This window comes from Enoplosus armatus, chromosome 7, assembly GCF_043641665.1.
Source record: "Enoplosus armatus isolate fEnoArm2 chromosome 7, fEnoArm2.hap1, whole genome shotgun sequence".
In the NCBI taxonomy this organism is placed as follows: Eukaryota; Metazoa; Chordata; class Actinopteri; order Centrarchiformes; family Enoplosidae; genus Enoplosus; species Enoplosus armatus.
The window spans coordinates 9564783-9576874 of NC_092186.1; positions in this window are offsets into that span (position 1 = coordinate 9564783).

The window sequence follows — 12092 nt, forward strand, 5'->3', positions numbered from 1 at the left end:
GTCATCAAACTTGAGTTTTTCCACACAAAGTTGTCTCATTTCATAATTAACTTTATTCCGGCAATCATTTCATGCAAGTAGGTGCAACTTCATGTTTGAAAAGCAGACATTGCTGTTCAAAATTTATTTCAACAGCTACATCTCGCAGTAACACTGATTTTTCTGACCTGAAAACACAAGCAGTAACAGTAAAAGAGAGATGGGGGGATTGGAGACGGAGAACCGCAACAAGGACCAGCTGCACAAACCCCTCTGTGGTGAATTTGTTCTCACAGCTCCTGAGAGCCGGAGCAGGAAAAAGACAGGAGATCTAGGTCACATAGCCGGCCTCACCTGTATGTCAGAGCAGATCAGAGAGGTGCACAGTACATCTGTGGGTCCTTGTTATTTAGCATGCTGGAGCATATATACTATGGGCCAGTGAATAAGTAATACTTCAAAGGTTTTTGAAATTCTCTAATTGAGGTGAAATTATGGAAAAAAAGTCTCCTTCCAGGTACCGAATGTCTGGTGTTTTACTGCTAATTAAACAATTCATCCAGCAACGACCAGCAGACACCAACAGGCAGAGTTTGGTTTGGATATCGCTGGTCTGAGGTAAAGTCTGCTCTCTTCTGTAACCATGGCGCCCAGGTAAACTGACTAACGAACGAGTGCAGGCAGTCCAACGTAAACAGGTACAAGAAGAAAAATACTGTGGGAGAGGGAAAAGGTGACGATGAGATGGGGGAGAAGTGCAGGGTATAAGGGTATAGGCTACTATTACATAGTGAGAGAATACAGGTGAATATGGTCACTGATAATGAATTTTCCTCTTGAGACGGTTGTTGTTGCACTACATTTTGCAAAATGCATAAAAAAAGGGTCTCATTAACACAATTTTCTATCAGCACTGATTAAAAGTTCAGTATACATAGACATTCATTGTAAGACACTAAATTATATGTGTATTGAAGATTGCCCCATGTTAAAATGTTAAACTAAGGTGGTGAACGTGGTAAACACAGCATTCTGAAATTTAGCATTTAGCTCGAAGTATCTAAACCTCGCAGAGCTGCTAGCGTGGCTGTAGACTCTTAGTCAACTTTTAAATTCAGCCTGAAAAAATCAAAACTGTCTCTGCTCCTACAGTATCTTTCATACAGGGCGTCTAACCTTCATGAAAGTCTATACCACAACACAGCACACTCCAGGGTCACAGTATCAAAATAAACCAAAGTCAGGTCCACTGACGCTTCTAAAAGCTTTCAGAAAAGGAACAAAAAATAAACTTGAGCTGAAAGTGTATAAATCAATCAAAATACGTCCCTTTAAAGAGGAGAAGCATGTTTGACACATTTCAAAGGTCCAAGAGAGCATTTTCTCATCAAACCCAAGTCGAAGTGTTACAGGTTGTGATGTGAGAGCAGATCCAAACTGATACTGAACACCGCAAGAAGATGAGAAGACACAGAAGAATGAGAAAAGAAAAAAATATTACTTCACCAGTGTGTTACTATATAAAGTGACAGCCCACCTTTACTGTGCTGTAGCTCCAGACTTTATGTTATAAATGTGTGGGCAATAACTCATAAAGGAAAGTTGGCCTCATATATCCCGACATACTTGTCTGTCCCTCAGTTAAGTATAAAATGTTTAACCATTATGTGAGGTGAGGAGCATTTGAAACATATAGCAGAACCTTAAAGGAGTGCAATTTGCCATTAAACTAAATTAGATTTCTCGCCTACATGGTGGATTTGAGTCAGTCATGGCTTTGTGCCATACATTTATGATTTTACAACATTTTAGTTCATTTTACTTTCTTTGTGTTTTATAATGTGTTTAGTTTCTGTGGATTTTAGTTCGTTTCTTTCTCCTTGTGTTTTTAATGTGTTCTGTTTTTATTGTAAAGCACTTTGTAATTGTGTTTTGAAAGGTGCTATATAGATAAAGTTTATTATTATATATTATTATCCATTATCCCCATGGATCATTAAAGGAAGGCTAAGTGAGTTTGTGTGTGTTTCATATAATTGAAATGTGTGTGTAGCCAGCAATATAAGCTTAAAAACGATGCACGTGTTTGTGTACATTTTAAAAAAACATGTAAAGTCAATAATTTAGAAGCTAAATAAAGTTAGACCTACTTTTCTATATCTCACAATCTTTTCATAACTGACAGTTTATTATAGTACGACAGCCGTTTACAGAACTGTTACTTTCTCCCAAAGGATCACATATAAAAACTAAACCATATGTGGTTAATGTTACCGAATGTGGTGGCAAATTACTGTATCTACTGTACCAGTGGGAGTTATGGCATGTCACTTTACGTTAAACACAGTATCTAACATGTCAGTTACTCACTCAGACTAATGTATGTGTCCAGATATATTCATAGATATTCAGTCACAGCACCATTAAATATTAGAGGGAGAACAAACTTAGACTGGACCTTTGTTTGAATACAGGTTATTATAAACACAAAATGTTGATGGGCAGCAAGCAGAGTTTATTGTATCAACTTGGAGCAGAACGTTCCTGAATAGAACGACTATTGACTTGAATTTCTACTTCTGGGGGAAAAAAGTCTGTGCCTCATAAATATCAGCTCCCTCTTGGCTAGTTCAGGAAGTGGTGAAGGACAGATACTCCCCTCAGAAACCCACCAGCCCACAGAGCTCAACCAAGAAACACACACACACATACTGTTCCTACATTTTTGAATCAGAAGGACGAATTAAATGTGTTGGCGATTCACTTGTGATTCGTGCAACTCACAGGAAAAGGTTGTAAATAACTATTCTTGCAACATTAATGGATATCAAGACTTCACACACAGACATCCACCTCTATATGGTTCCTCGTCTCACAACCCCGGGAACTCAAAACACTCTCAAGCATTCAGTGAGAGCTCGCTGCCATGTCCTCCAGCAGAACTCTCACACTGCAAACAGGATAGCGGTTTTATTTTGTTTTCCCAGGATTTTCTTGTTTGTATAAATAATCTGATTTTCTTGGGCGAGTTGAGCCCAGCACACAGAGTATCGTTGGTGTACCACCAGGTCCTGCACCCTGGGAAAGCCTGCAAAGTCAACACACAGGTTTACCTGGCTCTGGTCCCTGCCTCTGTCTCCCTCTGTCTCCCTCTCTCTCTCTCTCTCTCTCTCTCTCATGCACACACAAACACACACAGCAGCGTCAACACTTTCCACGAGCATCTGCAGAAGAGTGAGCAGCCAGTAGAGGCTGAGAGGGTCAAGAACAACTGAACGTTTCACCATCCAGCACCCAAACACTGTCTTGGATCTGGTGATGTCAGGAAGACAGGAAGAGGAGCTACTTAGAGGACAACATCTCCTCACTCATAACCACAACGCTCAGACACAAGTCATAGTTTCTGTTTAACTGAAGGAATTCACGTTGATTAAAACGTGAAATGTAAGTACAACGCTGTTGCATAATTAGAATAACAATATGATAAGTTAATTTTCAATGTATACATCTCATGTTGAATATATTCTATCAGCAGTGTTGCAGTTGTAACTGCAGTTTGAGAGCCAATTTCTGTTTTTTAACCTGACAAGTCTAACAGTCTGCAGCCACGCTAGCAGCTCAGTGAGGCAGTACTTGAGCTAAATGCTAACGTCAGCATGCTAATATGTTCACAATGACAATACTAACATGCTGATTACCATGTTCACCATCTTAGTTTAATGTGCTAGCATGCTTGTATATTTGCTATGATATTTGCTAATTAGCTCCAGACACAAAGTAGGCCTACAGCTGAGGCTGATGGGAATGTTGTTCTTGTAGTTTTACAGGTGTTTGGTCAAAGTATTGGGCATAACATTTGACATAATGAAAAGTCAGGGGATCACCAAAGTTATTACAATTCTTCCTGAGGTAAACACAAATGTATGCATGGCAATCCAGACAATAGTTATCAAGACATTTTAGTCTGGACCAAAGTGGTCCAACTGGACCAACTGACCAGCACTACCATCCATCTAGCATGATTAAAAACTGCCTCATCAAACTGAATGAAAGTTCAAATACATATAAGTCTGGCACATGATTGCCATTATTTCTTAACAGGGAAAGTTAGCTTTCTGGTGCCATAAATGTATTGTGTGGGGCGTCCAGTTGTCTGGTGGTAAAGACCCATACCATATAACCACAACTTCCCCTCCTCAGCTGCAGCTGGGGACCTCTGTTGCATGTCCTTCCCCCCATTATTTCCTGTCTGCCTCTGTACTATCAACTGTTCAATAAAATAAAATAAAAAACAAATTGACCAAAATGTCTCCTTGTTAAATAACTAATAAATAATGGCTGACATACAGTACTGGGTATATGAGCTGCTAAAGACAAGGCAGGTCTAATTTGCAGGGAATCAAATAATATCAACAGCAAGTCTCATTCAACCCAGACTAGCTATAAACTGCACATGCAGTATATATGAGGGCGTGTGTGTGTTTATGTGCACCGTTGGTGCTGGGCCTGATTGCAATACAGTGTGCCCGTATGCTATGCATCATAACCATCCACATGTGCTTTCTATTATAACCTCTTGATTCTCCCTGAGGGCTGTAACATAGCATCACAGATATTTTATTTTTATGGGAATGCATGAAATCTGAATCACATTTCCCAATCAGACCCAGGTGGAGCCATGTAAACACACGGCAGTAAAATCTGAGAATGAGGTGCACGCGTGCAGGCCTACACACACACACACACACACACACACACACACACACACACACACGTAATTAAATGTTCTTGACTGGAAGAGAAAACTGTACAGAAAACAATCCTCTATTGTCTGGGTAAGACGTGACACCTGGGGAGAAGTGTTCCCGTCCACACGCTTAATTGTAGGATATCTTTCACCACACATGCACGTGTAATGATATACAAGGCAGATTTTCACTGTTGCTCTATGATAGAGGGGATAAAAACAAGACTCTGCTTCGTAAGCAATAGTTTTGCAGTAACATGAAACCGAAAGCTGAAAAGGTCGTGCACTGCTTCTCAGGCTGGGCTGCATTGTTTTAAAACCTTCTGGTGAATATTGTCTGTATCCTCTTTTGTGTTGCGTCCTGCTGTATAGAAATGTGCTTGCTCTTTAACAAGGAGGTCAGAGCAGCCCTGCAGGAGCTGACATGGGGGCTTAAAGGTGGGTCCTGAAGGATACGCTCACTGTAATGAACCATGTAATGAAGCGACTGCCTTTCTTGAGATTAGACAGGCTCCAGCAGGAGCACACCTGTTCCTCGCTGATGGTGCCTTTAGGGACCTATAGGTTCCTGAGGACATGAACTGTTCAAACCAGTGTGAAGGTGCTCGTAAAGGCTACCAGCTAATGTTTAGTGGCCACGAGGGAGAAAGAAACTGCTGGAGAGGCTGCAGGCCTACATACTTCACCTGTAAACACTCACAGACGGATTCAGCGTTGTATTTTATCTACCTGTGAAACCTACCAAATATTTAAATAAAGACTGTTTGTGTCGTGAATATTGTGCAATGACAGGAGTTGTGTTTGTTATGTAAGGAGAGGAGCCTAAAAATCTTCAACTGGAAATCCATTTTGATTGAATATCCAGGCTCTGAACTTTACAGCTACACTGTCAGATTGGAAAAACACCGGCCCACGCCAAGAGGCTCTTTCTTTCCTCCCCGTTTCCCCTGTTAAAGCAGAGGTCCATCCCCTGCACGCTGCTTAAATCAAGGGCATTTGTGCATTCAACTAAGACGAGAAGTGCTTTCTTCAATTTCAACAGAAAAAGTACACCTGTATTCTTAAACGACGCATATAATGACTTAACAAATGCCAGCACTTAATGCTTCTTAGCATAATACAATATACATTCACCTCTTAAAGGAAGGAGCTTCACCTTTGTTGTAATTCTATTTCTTTTTACACATGAGCATCACTGACACAAGTTCTGCATTCATTATCAGCTAAATGTGTTTAAAGTATGTGCACAGTATAGCCTCTTACTTTTGTAGCTAGTCGAGGTGAAGCTAGCTTAAACAAAAAAATATACTGTTTGGTATTTCAGTCCTGTGGTTCCCAAGCTAAGGGTCGGGCCCCTCAAAAGGGTCACAATATCATTCTGAGGGTTTGTAAGATGATTAATGGGATAGGAAAGAAAAAGTTACACAAATTTGCATTCATTTTTTGTGTTATTTTTTGTGAATATTGGATGATTTAAACAGCTAATGAAACCATCTTCTAAGTTTACAGGGGAAATGTCTCTTCAGTGGAACTGCTGACAACTTATAGACATCTGAAACGTGACGATGGGCCCCAGACAGACACTCCACTTTTTAAAATAAGGGGTCACAAGTCCAATAGGATGGAAAACACTGATGTAATCTTTAACAATGTGTTGTATTTTATAAACTTATCATATGTTTCTAATTTAAAAATGGTTCCCTCTGAAATGTAGCCAAGCGTAAGTGTAAAAAAGATTTTTTTCAAATATAAATATTCAAGTACAAGTATCTTAAAATTGTGTTTAAGTACAGTACTTGAGTAAATGTACTTTCCACCGCTGGAAACATCATTCCACTCAATAGACTCAAATAAAAAACAGTTAAAACAACAGAACAGATAGTAACAGTTCTATAAAAAGGCCGAAGTCGTCCATGCAGCCTGATACGTCAGCAGTGACAACTCATTCACTGCCCAGGCTGTAATTTGTGCAGCCTGCAGCGAGTCCTGAGCTTCTTTTGATGCTGAAATGTTACCTCAGATCTTCCCTGACAGCCTGTAATTAGGGAAGACAGGGGGCAGCTGAGAGACGGCGAGGTGGACAGACAGATAATAAGCTTCAGACAAACAGACAAACACAGACAGGCCGCCGCTTGTAAACAGGAGAGAGAGAATGAGGAAAAACAAAGGCCACAAGTGCAAACACAGAGGAGGATTTAGGCCCTGACTACTGTGTGTTAACGTATATGTGCATCTATCTTTTAGCTCCTCTGCAAATTTTTGGTTTTCATGATTCGAGCAGCCTTGTCTGTAGTCTGGATCAAAGCAGCAGCCTAATATTAACATCAGTAATTATTCCACAGTGGAAAATATCACAGAAGAAGTTACATTTTTGTCATATTTCCTGTCACTAGAGCTAAATCACCTCTGGTTTTGGAAGCAGACCTCAAGTCAGAGACAAACAAAGTAATTCAAGCTCAGAAATAAGAGGGCCAAAAAGTCTGCTTCAGGCTCCGAGTAACCCAATCCCCCTCAAACGGTAGGTGATGAGTGGGGTGCTGGTTTGGGCAGGGTCGAAGTTCAAGCATGTGTGGGATACAAAGTCAACAGCGCAGTGTTCCCTGAAATGCTGCTATTTATACCAAATTACAGCATGCACCTCAGCTAGCGAGTGCGCAGCTGGTCTTCTCTTGCCAGGAGCATTGATTTGAAAACACTTCCAATCAAACAACGTCTGCGTCGAGTTACGGCTAAGCTAAGTAAGCACCGGGTGCCTCCAGTGCAGTGTTTTGAATGTGGGGTTGAAATTACAGCCTTTGCTGTGGTGTGTGATTAGGGTCTGTATGTGAGGATGTCAGTCAGCCTCCAAACTCTGGAGGGAAGGGTTGCTAATTGAAATGACATGTCAGAAAGATGCAATGATAACACACTCCTAATGTGGTGTACTCTCTCTCTCTCTCTCATTCTATCCCCTGAGTGTGTGTGTTTTAGCCTATATATAAATTTGTGTGTATCCTTGTGGATCAAATATCAAATTACAGACAGATAATGGAGCGATGGCGTTGGATCAAATCCCCCTTGAACGTTCTCTCCCTCTCTGTTTTCCAACTGTCTGAACAAATAAAAAGCACTACATGTGAGTACATTATCCACTCCCCTCTGACACCCACCACCGCCATTTCATATATTTCCCTGTCACAAGCAATAACTTCTCCTCCATTCTGTGTTGACAAAGAGCTTATTTACTCTGATAAAGATGGTTTCCTATTTGCACATCCAGCCTTGAGAGCACACAACAAAAGGGCCTTGAAGGAAAAACCCACGCCCCTATTCTCTTGTGCTGTCATAAATCGTAAATCTGTGGCCATCAGTGCGTTCCTGGGCTTAATTTGTGGTCAAGTTTTGTAATTTCACTTTTGGTTTTCCTCGACTTGCCTTGTCTACATGTTCTTCCATTACTTCTTTGTTCCCTTGAATTTGACGCTGCACAGAGAAAAAAAGGCCGCACTTGGGTGAAGAGGAGAGAACAGATTGAAGAAGAAGGAAAAATAAGTTACACTTTAAAATCACAATATATATATCATATATATATATATATATATATCACGGCCCTGCGCTGCATTCTGCTTGACCAACTGTGGATTTCTCTCCGAATACTGAATATGAACATGAATAAAGAACACTTCTAAAGAAATGACAAATGTTTTAGAGCTAGATAGAAACATTTCACACAATATTGTAGATGAAGAAAATCTGCTGATATGAGCATTTTAAGGTAGATTTTCACTTTGAATGACAGTGGTAAATTATTTAGTTGCAGTTCTATGTAGCCTGAACATTTGAAGCTATATTGTGTCTTAATATCTCGGCACAAAAATATAAAACAGTAAACCTTTCTGAAACACAAACTGTACATGCTGCCTGCCAGCCAGCAGCTAATTATTATACACGTATATACACTTTTATATACTTTTCTATTAATCTATTACATTTTTAGTCTAAAACATATACTAAATAATGGCAAATTTTGATTACAATGACATAAAATGGAGAAAAGGAGTAAATAATCATACTGGAGAGGCTGGAAACAACAAATACTAAATTACATATAATTAGCCTGAACATTTGCCATTGATTAATTTTCTATGAACTGACCAATAAGACAGATGTTCCACTAATGTTATGAAGGCACTGAGGTCAGCATCAGGTATTATTTGCATTATTTGTGCGGCCAACAACAACATTAACAAAGACAAAGAGCAGCCATGTGTGCACTGCAGTCACATACACACACACAGCTACCAAGAGCGACCTCAGCATCACCCTGACTTCAGTGTAACAATCACTCCATTGATCAGTGGCTCCTCTCCTGAGGCTGCCATTGACTGTTTGAATGTCCAAGCTGTGAGCTCATACATGTTATTATTAACTCTTCAGATGACTATTCTGTGTCGAGCTGAGTTACCAAATAACTTCAGGGGGTAGAGGAGAGGCCTCTGTGTGTGGACATCTATCACCCACATACCACAGGAGGATACCTGCATACCACCTACATGACACCTACATAACACCGAGGAACATACACACCACCTCCGTGACACAAAAGCAGGACGTGTACTGCGGGGAGCAGAAATCTGTCTCAAAGCTGTAACTCGGGTATTCAACGTTTCATCAGCTGACCACAGTAAACTTTGAGACAATCTAAGCGGCCATAAATGAGTCAGTTGTTCAACTTTTCCAAAACATGCTCTGTACCCCGCCACAATAAAGCAAACAAAAATGTGGGTGAGCTTCATGCAAGGCGTTCAAATAAGAGTCACATCATTTTTTACATTAGTTACACTTCTGTTAGTGCTGTTCTGCACAATAGAGACACTCCAACCTCCAGAATCACATTTAAATCATCAAAGCTCTGACATGTCTGTCATCTGAACTTAATAAAGAACCCTATAAGCTGAATTTTATTTAAAAATATTATATAAAAGTTGAAGAGTTTTGAAGAGATTTAGGAAGAGAAGCATCCATCATTTATGTTCTTTTCTTCAACCCTGATCATCATTTGAAGGGAAAGGGTGTTTAAATGAAGGAATGAGCCTTCACATCCAACCATAGCGAAGTAAAACAGTGTGTAAAGGCTTCAGCTGGAAACAGCTGGATCTGCAGCAGAGCAGCGAGGAGTTTGAATCTTCTAGTCTGCCATGCAAACAGCAGCTATACTTCACGCAAAAGGTACATGGAGTTCAAACATGCAAGTAAGCACCCCACTATGAAATACTTCAAGGACGCTTTAAGGAACTCTCTCATAGGCTTCAAGAAAGGCGGTCAGAGTTTGAAGTCCTCACTTTACATTCCAAACTATGATATGAAACAGAGAGGGGTAAAAGAAAAGCTTGACTTACTTCTAAGATGTCTTATCCTTTCAGACCATTTGTTCAGAGGTGGTTTTAGATTATTCCAGTGAGAGTCAAGACGGCAGGATGTTACAACCCGAGCCCTTCTCTCTCTCTCTCTCTCTCTCTCTCTCTCTCCGTCAGCCGCCTTCACCGGGGCTCACTGGGCTGATGTAAGACACCCCTGCACATAGGAAAAAAAGAGAGGGAGAGGAGAGAAAAAGAGAGAGCGAGAGAGACGGAGGCAGGGGGAAAAAAACCTTCACATTCTGTGGATTCTTGGGAGCGTGCCAAAGTCCCAGAATTCCACATGCCACACATACGGTTTCAATTAAGGCCGAATCCAACGCTCAATCCCAAAGCTTTCTTCCTCCTGAAAAGAGCCTTTCTTTTGACAGCTAGAGGCTGAAGCAACCATAACTCAAGGTAATGTTTGTGCTGCTGTCCTCAGAGTCATTTCTCTGTCATTTTACAACACATTTAACACAACTACAGTTGTTTCTTAGTTTTAGTAAGCTTTTTTATAACAGTCTTTATTGTTTTTGTATTATATCTTGATTTTCTACTTATGTCTCTATTGCACTATCCTGTACGCTGCTGGAACAATGCAAATTTCCCTGCTGAGGGATCAATAAAGGATTATCTTATCTTATTTATAGAAAGCGTTTGTTGCTGCTGTATTACAATTTTTCAAATCATGCATGTCTTTCATATAAAATCATACCGTAGATCTGTTGAGTGTGATCATATGAAATAAAATGCTGATCTTTGGCTGTGCTAGAAGCAAATCTTTTCATTAAACTCAGTGGTACTAACACTTTGTTAGTCACAGCCTTAATAGTCAAACCAGATCCATGAAACGAGTGAGTCAAGTGTCACAGAGAGGTTGTCCTATAATGACGTCATGAAGTGTGTGATTGTGCTGATGTGGCCTGAACCGTTTGACCAGACTCAAGAAACTAAATGGTTATTTGGAAACATGAAGGTCTCATTCAAAGACTTTTTCTTATTTCTTGATGTGCAAAAGTTGCCTGCGGTGTTTCCTGATGAGGAAGCCACACTATCCTGTGACTCCAATTGGCTGGAAGGACTTTACTGGAATTTTAACATGTATATAAATTGCTGTCCTTCACCTGGACAGCAGGTGTGTCCTACTTCACTGTGAAGTCCATGCTCAGTGTATGTGTGCGCTGGAGGCTTCAAGTTTCCATATCACACTTTCGCAAGTTGAATTTTGGACCAGGATTGGCAAACTATTTGTGATGTCACAAATCAACTTTCCAAAACTTTTCACTTTCAGCAGATGAATGTGAAAACATCCTTCTAGTGTCGAACTCTGCAAAGACATCAGTCTGTACAGTGAAACATTAAACTGTAGGAACAAGAAGATAAACATATTTTTGTTCATGTTCCCCTCAGGATGAATTGTGATAACTTTGATGACCCCTTAATTTGCTATAGTCAAGTTTAATATTTGAATTTTTAATAGATAACTGCAAAAAACACCAAGATAACAAAGTAAACTAAGATGGTGAACATGAAAAGCATTGCCAAACATCAGCATGTTAGCATTGTCACAATGAGCATGTTGCCATGCTAGCTACAGCATTTAGCTCAAAGCACTGCTGTGCCATAGTAGAGCTTCACAGAGCTGCTAGCATGACTGCAGACACTTGGTGTCATTAGACATCAAACAGAAGATCTCTGTAGAATTTCATATTCAGCTTTCATAAAACGTTTCACAGCACATTCAATCTGTACAAAGATCCATACAGACTAGCCAACCTTCAAAGGAAGTGTTTTTTCTGCTAAAGTAGCCATACTGCAGTTACTTCACATCATAATGCAGTTATGGAGCTGGAGAGCAAAAAAGAAAATGAGTCAGAAAGGAGCCGCAGAGAATATTTCCTGAATAGCTGCAGCAGCGTTGCATGCTCTGGCCCATCTTAAACATAAACCATGTGCTGGAAACTCTGATTCAAGACACCAGGAGCCGT